Source organism: Coregonus clupeaformis, chromosome 1 (genome assembly GCF_020615455.1).
Source record: "Coregonus clupeaformis isolate EN_2021a chromosome 1, ASM2061545v1, whole genome shotgun sequence".
Taxonomy (NCBI): domain Eukaryota; kingdom Metazoa; phylum Chordata; class Actinopteri; order Salmoniformes; family Salmonidae; genus Coregonus; species Coregonus clupeaformis.
Window position 1 is genome coordinate 6,708,785 of NC_059192.1, and position 8,776 is coordinate 6,717,560.

Below are 8,776 nucleotides of genomic sequence, written 5' to 3' on the forward strand. Positions count from 1 at the left end.
AGGTTTTTAGAAATTGTAGCAACTTTATTAAAAATAAAAAACAGAAATACCTTATTTACATAAGTATTCAGACCCTTTGCTATGAGACTCGAAAATGAGCTCAGGTGTATCCTGTTTCCATTGATCATCCTTGAGATGTTTTTACAACTTGATTGGAGTCAAGCTGTGGTAAATTCAATTGATTGGACATGATTTGGAAAGGCACACACCTGTCTATATAAGGTCCCACAGTTGACAGCGCATGTCAGAGCAAAAACCAAGCCTTGAGGTCGAAGGAATTGTCCGTAGAGCTCCAAGACAGGATTGTGTCGAGGCACAGATCTGGGGAAGGGTACCAAAACATTTCTGCAGCATTGAAGGTCTCCAAGAACACAGTGGCCTCCATCATTCTTAAATGGAAGAAGTTTGGAACCACCAAGACTCTTCCTAGAGCTGGCCGCCCGGCCAACCTGAACAATTGGGGGAGAAGAGCCTTGGTCAGAGAGGTGACCAAGTACCCGATGGTCACTCTGACAGAGCTCTAGAGTTCCTTCCAGATGAACAACCAACTCTGCAGCACTCCACCAATCAGGCCTTTATGGTAGAGCGGCCAAACGGAAGCCACTCCTCAGTAAAAGGCACATGACAGCCCGCTTGGAGTTTGCCAAAAGGCACCTAAAGACTCTCAGACCATGAGAAACAAGATTCTCTGGTCTGATGAAACCGTTCTTTGGCCTGAATGCCAAGCGTCATTTTTGGAGGAAACCTGGCACCATCCCTATGGTGAAGCATGGAGGTGGCAGCATCATGCTGTGGGGGTGTTTTTCAGCAGCAGGGACTGGGAGGCTAGTCAGGATCGAGGGAAAGATGAAAGGAACAAAGTACAAAGAGATCCTTGATGAAAACCTGCTCCAGAGCACTCAGGACATCAGACAGGGGTGAAGTTTCACCTTCCAACAGGACAACGACCCTAAGCACACAGCCAAGATTACGCAGGAGTGGCTTCGGGACAAGTCTCTGAATGTCCTTGAGTGGCCCAGCCAGAGCCTGGACTTGAACCCGATCGAACATCTCTGTAGAGACCTGAAAATAGCTGTGCAGCAATGTTCCCTATCCAACCTGACAGAGAAGAATGGGAGAAACTCCCCAAATACAGGTGTGCCAAGCTTGTAGCGTCATACCCAAGAAGACTCCAGGCTGTAATTGCTGCCAAAGGTGCTTCAACAAAGTACTGAGTAAAGGGTCTGAATACTTATGTATATGTCATATAATTTATATATATTTTAAATATAAATTAGCAGAAATTCCTAAAAACCTGTTTTTGCTTTGCCATTATGGGGTATTGTGTGTAGATTGATGAGGGGGAAAAAAAACTATTTAATCAATTTTAGAACAAGGCTGTAACGTAACAAAATGTGGAAAAAGTCAAGGGGTCTGAATACTTTCCGAAGGCACTGTATATAATGGATCGCCCATGAAGTTTGAAAAATGTAGATATGAAAATGTAGCTAACAATGTTAAAAAGCTAACATAGACACGAGATACAAAGCATGCTACATGCTGTAACAATGACGACAATATGGATAAAACAGTTAGAAAAGAATAATGTACAAAACCGGAGATTCTGGTCACAGCAGCAGATGGTCAGCTGCAGCAGATGGTCCCAGCAGCAGATGGTCAGCTGCACAATTCATTGAACACCCTGCAGGCCTGCGTTAGCTGTGACGTCAACATTCACTCTTAAAGGGACAGGCTTTCTTACAAATATTATATAATTTATATCAATCAATCAATCAATTTTATTTTATATAGCCCTTCTTACATCAGCTAATATCTCGAAGTGCTGTACAGAAACCCAGCCTAAAACCCCAAACAGCTAGTAATGCAGGTGTAGAAGCACGGTGGCTAGGAAAAACTCCCTAGAAAGGCGAAAGCCTAGGAAGAAACCTAGAGAGGAACCAGGCTATGAGGGGTGGCCAGTCCTCTTCTGGCTGTGCCGGGTGGAGATTATAACAGAACCATGCCAAGATGTTCAAAAATGTTCATAAGTGACAAGCATGGTCAAATAATAATCAGGAATAAATCTCAGTTGGCTTTTCATAGCCGATCATTAAGAGTTGAAAACAGCAGGTCTGGGACAGGTAGGGGTTCCATAACCGCAGGCAGAACAGTTGAAACTGGAATAGCAGCAAGGCCAGGCGGACTGGGGACAGCAAGGAGTCACCACGGCCGGTAGTCCCGACGTATGGTCCTAGGGCTCAGGTCTCTCAGTTGGCTTTTCATAGCCGATCATTAAAGAGTTGAAAACAGCAGGTCTGGGACAGGTAGGGGTTTCGTAGCCGCAGGCAGAACAGTTGAAACTGGAATAGCAGCAAGGCCAGGCGGACTGGGGACAGCAAGGTGTCATCATGCCCGGTAGTCCTGACGTATGGTCCTAGGGCTCAGGTTCTCAGAGAGAAAGAGAGAACGAGAGAATTAGAGAGAGCATACTTAAATTCACACAGGACACTGGATAAGACAGGAGAAGTACTCCAGGTATAACCAACTAACCCCAGCCCCCCGACACATAAACTACTGCAGCATAAATACTGGAGGCTGAGACAGGAGCGGTCCGGAGACACTGTGGCCCCATCCGAAGAAACCCCCGGATTTATAGATGATGTTCATCATCATGTGGTCTATAGATGACATATTTAATTGGATGCAGAGTATATCATTATTGGAATTGATTTGAAATGAATGTCAATTCTCTTGAATGCAAAGAATAATATGTAACCCCCTGGTTAATTTTAGCTCGGACTGGACTGTGTTCAACATTGTTGTATGTGGGACATATTTCAAGACAGACAGCAAGGGATTTTTTATTTTTTTTTCAACTGTCATCAAAACTGTCAGTGAGTGAGTAGGCCGAATTACTGTTGTAAAAGATCGACAACAATCGTTTTAGAAAAGGGACTGATCCCGTTTTTCTGAGGACTGAACTATTCGTTTTTTTTCTGCTTGAATGGGATTGTGAGTCAAAATCCCATTGAATTTTCAGTTTGCATGCCTGTCTCGTCACCCGGTCGCTCACAATTCTTTTGTATGCAGTTTTGGAATAAAACAATTATTTAAAATAAATGTGCTTTTCAACTATTTGACAATGACACCAATTGTAACTGGAAAATGTGTTCCTAGTACATCAGTCGTCCTGATAATTATTGAGGATTTAATCTGAGGATTTATTTTAGGACCAACTGCGCCATCTAGTGCACATTCACAAGTAGTGTCTTTGAAGGCAATTCCCAATATCTGGTTTCAAATCAAATCAAATGTTATTTGCCACATGCGCCGAATACAACAGGTGTAGACATTACAGTGAAATGCTTACTGACAAGCCCTTAACCAACAATGCATAACATTTTTAATAATAATAATAAATAGAAAAAGTGTTAAGTAAAAAAATCCAAGCAAATAACTAAAGAGCAGCAGTAAAATAAAATAACAGTAGGGAGGCTATATACAGGGGGGTACCGGTGCAGAGTCAATGTGCGGGGGGCACCGGCTAGTTGAGGTAGTTGAGGTAATATGTACATGTGGGTAGAGTTAAAGTGACTATGCATAAATAATAAACAGAGTAGCAGCAGCGTAAAAGATGGGGGGGCAGTGCAAATAGTCTGGGTAGCCATGATTAGCTGTTCAGGAGTCTTATGGCTTGGGGGTAGAAGCTGTTAAGAAGCCTTTTGGACCTAGACTTGGCACTCCGGTACCGCTTGCCGTGCGGTAGCAGAGAGAACAGTCTATGACTAGGGTGGCTGGAGTCTTTGACAATTTTGAGGGCCTTCCTCTGACACTGCCTGGTATAGAGGTCCTGGATAGCAGGAAGCTTGGCCCCAGTGATGTACTGGGCCGTACGCACTACCCTCTGTAGTGCCTTGCGGTCGGAGGCCGAGCAGTTGCCGGGGGACTGAGTACGCACCCCTGAGGGGCCCCCGTGTTGAGGATCAGCGTGGCAGATGTGTTGTTACCTACCCTTACCACCTGGGGGCGGCCCGTCAGGAAGTCCAGGATCCAGATGCAGAGGGAGGTGTTTAGTCCCAGGATCCTTAGCTTAGTGATGAGCTTTGAGGGCACTATGGTGTTGAATGCTGAGCTGTAGTCAATTTTGTATTTTTTTATATTTATTTCACCTTTATTTACCCAGGTAAGCCAGTTGAGAACAAGTTCTCATTTACAACTGCGACCTGGCCAAGATAAAGCAAAGCAGTGCGGAAAAAACAGAGTCACAGAGTTACATATGGAATAAACAAAACGTACAGTCAATAACACAATAGAAAATCTATATACAGTGTGTGCAAATGTAGTAAGTTATGGAGGTAAGGCAATAAATAGGCCATAGTGCAAAATAATTACAATTATAATTTAGTATTAACACTGGAGTGATAGATGTGCAGAAGATGATGTGCAAATAGAGATACTGGGGTGCAAATGAGCAAAAAACAACAACAATGTAAATAACAATATGGGGATGAGGTAGTTGGGTGGGCTAATTACAGATGGGCTGTGTACAGGTGCAGTGATCGGTAAGCTGCTCTGACAACTGATGCTTAAAGATAGTGAGGGAGATGTGTCTCCAGCTTCAGAGATTTTTGCAGTTCGTTCCAGTCATTTGCAGCAGAGAACTGGAAGGAATGGCGACCAAAGGAGGTGTTGGCTTTGGGAATGACCAGTGAGATATACCTGCTGGAGCGCATACTACGGGTGGGTGTTGCTATGGTGACCAATGAGCTAAGATAAGGCGGGGATTTGCCTAGCAGTGATTTATAGATGACCTGGAGCCAGTGGGTTTGGCGATGAATATTTAGTGAGGGCCAGCCAACAAGAGTGTACAGGTCACAATGGTGGGTAGTATATGGGGCTTTGGTGACAAAACGGATGGCACTGTGATAGACTACATCCAATTTGCTGAGTAGAGTGTTGGAGGCTATTTTGTAAATGACATCGCCAAAGTCAAGGATCGGTAGGATAGTCAGTTTTACGAGGGCATGTTTAGCAGCATGAGTGAAGGAGGCTTTGTCGCGAAATAGGAAGCCGATTCTAGATTTAACTTTGGATTGGAGATGCTTAATGTGAGTCTGGAAGGAGAGTTTACAGTCTAATTATTTATGCCTTGTGAAGGTGTTTGTTCGTAAGTACAAGATACAGATATGCTGTATGTTTGATTAAAGTGTTAATTCATCCAAATTACACATTGGTTTCCTTACCCTGTAAGTAGCCTATGGACAAAGTATGACAGCAACCTATGTTTTGCTTACCCTACCACTGTTTCCAAATGCTAACATTATATGCATTTTTCACACTTCATGTCCAAATGAGTGGTACATCGTGTATGTTTATTTATGCAGTAATTATTTTTCAACATGTCCTCACCTGGGATTTGAACTAACAACCTCTTGGATGAAGAAATACCAATCTTCCTGCTACACCACTATGTCTGTCTCAATCATACCTGTATTAATTCCTACACTTTGCACGTCAAAGTAAATCTCAGCTCTGTTAAACATACACTATGTTATTTATCATAGTGATTCAGGAGTAACATTAAAACAGAATAATATGCCCCACCAACATTAAATAACTAAACAGAAAACCCTCAAATTGCTGAAATAAGTAAATTAAATCATCGATGAAATAATAGTATGGCTGTCCTCGGCTAAAGATATTATTGGTCGACCGAAAGTAGTCAGTTCTTTCGACCAATCGATTGGTCTAAATTTTTAAACGTGTATTTTTCCATATATAGACACAACCTATGTTTTAATAATATCAACTGTATGTGCATTGACCTTGTCTGATGCTTTAAGCTCACTGTTGATTCAATAAGACACAAATTAGATCTAGTTGCTGGTAGTGGGCTACAGGAGGAGTCGGCAACCTTTCTCATGTGGAATGCCAATTTATCTTACCATTTCTACCAATCTTCATTCCAGTTATGATTTTCATATGCACATTTTAGTGGAACAGTTTTCATTTCATTTATAATAAAGTCTTCATATCTCAAAATCAATGTCATGTGGTTAATCAAAATCCTATCTAAATGAAAATGATATAAATCTAAAAGTTACATCTATTGCAAACTATGTAAAAATAGCCTACATAAAGCCAGCAAATAAAAACATTGCAGCCTGCAGGTAGAAAATATCCTGATAAAAAATAATTATTGTGTACATCACATTTGCTACAATTTACATTTACCAGTAGTGAGTGCATACATTTTAATACTTTTTTCGTACTGGTCCCCCATGGGAATTGAACCCACAACCCTGGCGCCATGCTAACTAACCTACACAGTTGGTAGCGCATGGCCTATCTGCAACGAACTTGAAACGTTGAGTCAACTATTAACTTGGGTCTGCCTGAAGCTCCTTGCAAAATGGTATAAAATATTCTGGGCCCTCAGCGTTTCCTGTGCCAGTGAGCTCGGGACAGACACAGCTGTAGGCTATTTGCGCCAAGGGATAAGAAGTAATCAGGTAGGCCTGTTTTTATGACGTTTCCACTGGATAAGAGAATGACATTTTTCCCTTTCACGCTGAGTGGTTATCGAAAGGGAGAGAGCTGGAAAGATTATTCAAATAAATTGAGGAATTATTGTAATTCTAAATGGATTTAAAAACAGACTTTGTTTTCTTGCTGTTTGAGGTGAAGAAAACATTAATTTGAGAAGCTCCACAGCTCATTAGTGGTGGTGCATTAAGCCAATCAGAAATACTATCAGATCCCCAAATGGGCACATTTATAGGCCTACATTTGCACTGAGGCCAGGTAGCCTATAGGCCTACTTCTATGCGTAATCAGGTGCGTGTCCTTACTCAACATTGACAGGAGCCAAACAGAAGACATTGACTAAATTGACAAAACTCGTAAATGGAATGAAATAAACCTAAACTTGTTTCTCACAAGTGTAGCATAGGTTGTGCACTCTGCAAACAACGTGTCCACTCCGACAATGAGAATGGTAAAAGACTGGAATAATAATATATTGAATGCATTAACAGACATTACCGTAACCAAACAAACTTTGTAGATTAGAAATTATAGGAATTAACGGTAAATGTGCTACTGGTGATATACTGTATGTAATGGGGAATCGATAGACACTAACAATCAAACGCAAACAGTACACACTTAAGTTATGAAACAATGAATGTGCACAACGGTACCCCCCTGTATATATAGCCTCCCTACTGTCACTTTATTCTATTGTATATATAGCCTCCCTACTGTCACTTTATTTTTACTTCTGCTCTTTTTTTCTCAACACTTTTTTGTTGTTGTTTTATTCTTACTTTTTTGTTTAAAATAAATGCACTGTTGGTTAAGGGCTGTAAGTAAGCATTTCACTGTAATGTCTGCACCTGTTGTATTCGGCGCATGTGACCAATAAAATTTGATTTGATTTGATTTGATTTGAATTTGGCGGGAGAGAGCGCATTCTGGAGAGAGACATGCATTGTGCAGCCACATTCCTTCTTGGACTGTGCCATTCCCACGGCCTCCGCAATGGATTAGTCTCGGCCTCCGCAATGGATTAGTTCACTGAGATCGGCGCGAATAAGACAGGTGTCTGGTGTGCCATAAAAATATATATTTGCTACTGCTCGACGAAAAAAAATCTCTGGCGATCAACAGCCTATGACCAAACAATCGACCAGTCGAATAATTGGGGTCAGCCCTAGAGAATAGTCAGATTAACTGATAACTGAAATTGATACAGACTTTGTGGCACAGCAGAAAGGTCAGCATACTCCAAATCCAGAGGTTGTGACTTCAAATCCCAGGTGGGGTTATACTGAAAAGTCAGCACTAAGTGATCATGTTAAATGAAATCATATTGTCATGAGTTAATGATTTTTACACTATTTTAGCTGAAATACCACTTACTTTAAAACCCCCCATTTCATTGCTTTACTTCTAATGGTTTGGGACACCTGGAACCATCAAGTGACTTCCTGACGACTGGTAAAACAAATGTCTTGAGAACATTTGACAAATGTCCAAACATTGCTAAGATGGAGCCGACAGATGGCCCCTCGCCTTGAGCTCCTACAAAACATTGCAGGTTTCTACTTTTTCTGGAGTTTTTCTAGAGTTTTTCTAGTGTTTTTCTAACATTTTCTTACTCAGTTTGTTTCACCCATTACTTCATTCACCCAGGTAGAACTATTGGAAAAGGAATCGTTGGGTACTCACCATCCACCCGACCTTCCCGAATTCCCGGAGGCGGTGGAACAATGGTCTAGCTTCTTCGGTGAGGCGCCGGGTTGCCTGGGAGTCCGGCTTGCCTGGGAGCCCTACTGGAGAGTAGGAAACAAAGATGCCGATGGAGAGGCAGACGTGGGGAGTCTTCGTAAGATTGAGACGCCGGACGACCCGTCCTCCATTACCGAGGCCTCCTGTAGCTCAGTTGGTAGAGCATGGCGCTTGCAACGCCAGGGTTGTGGGTTCGATTCCCACGGGGGCCAGTATGGAAAATGTATGCACTCACTAACTATACGTCGCTCTGGATAAGAGCGTCTGCTAAAATGACTAAAATGTTAAATACTACTCGCCAATGTTCAATCATTAGTAATAAACCTGGCGAACTCAGAGTGAGGATCTCCTTCCAGAGGGACATCAGATCCTGCAACATACTCTGTTTTTCTGAGACTTGGCTTTTCTTCGACATCCAAAAGGATTACATACAACCAGCAGGTTTTACAGTTCATCGAGCGGATAGGAAGAGAGCTCTTTCTGGCAACAACAAAGGCGGAGGGCT

At 42.2% G+C, this 8,776-nt stretch overlaps 1 non-coding gene across 1 annotated transcript; it reads left to right on the forward strand.

Moving 5' to 3' along the window:
• The first annotated feature begins 8,408 nt into the window (after positions 1–8,408).
• trnaa-ugc lies at positions 8,409–8,483 on the forward strand. Its single transcript has one exon. It is a non-coding gene; the product is annotated as a tRNA-Ala (tRNA).
• Positions 8,484–8,776: the final 293 nt, after the last annotated feature.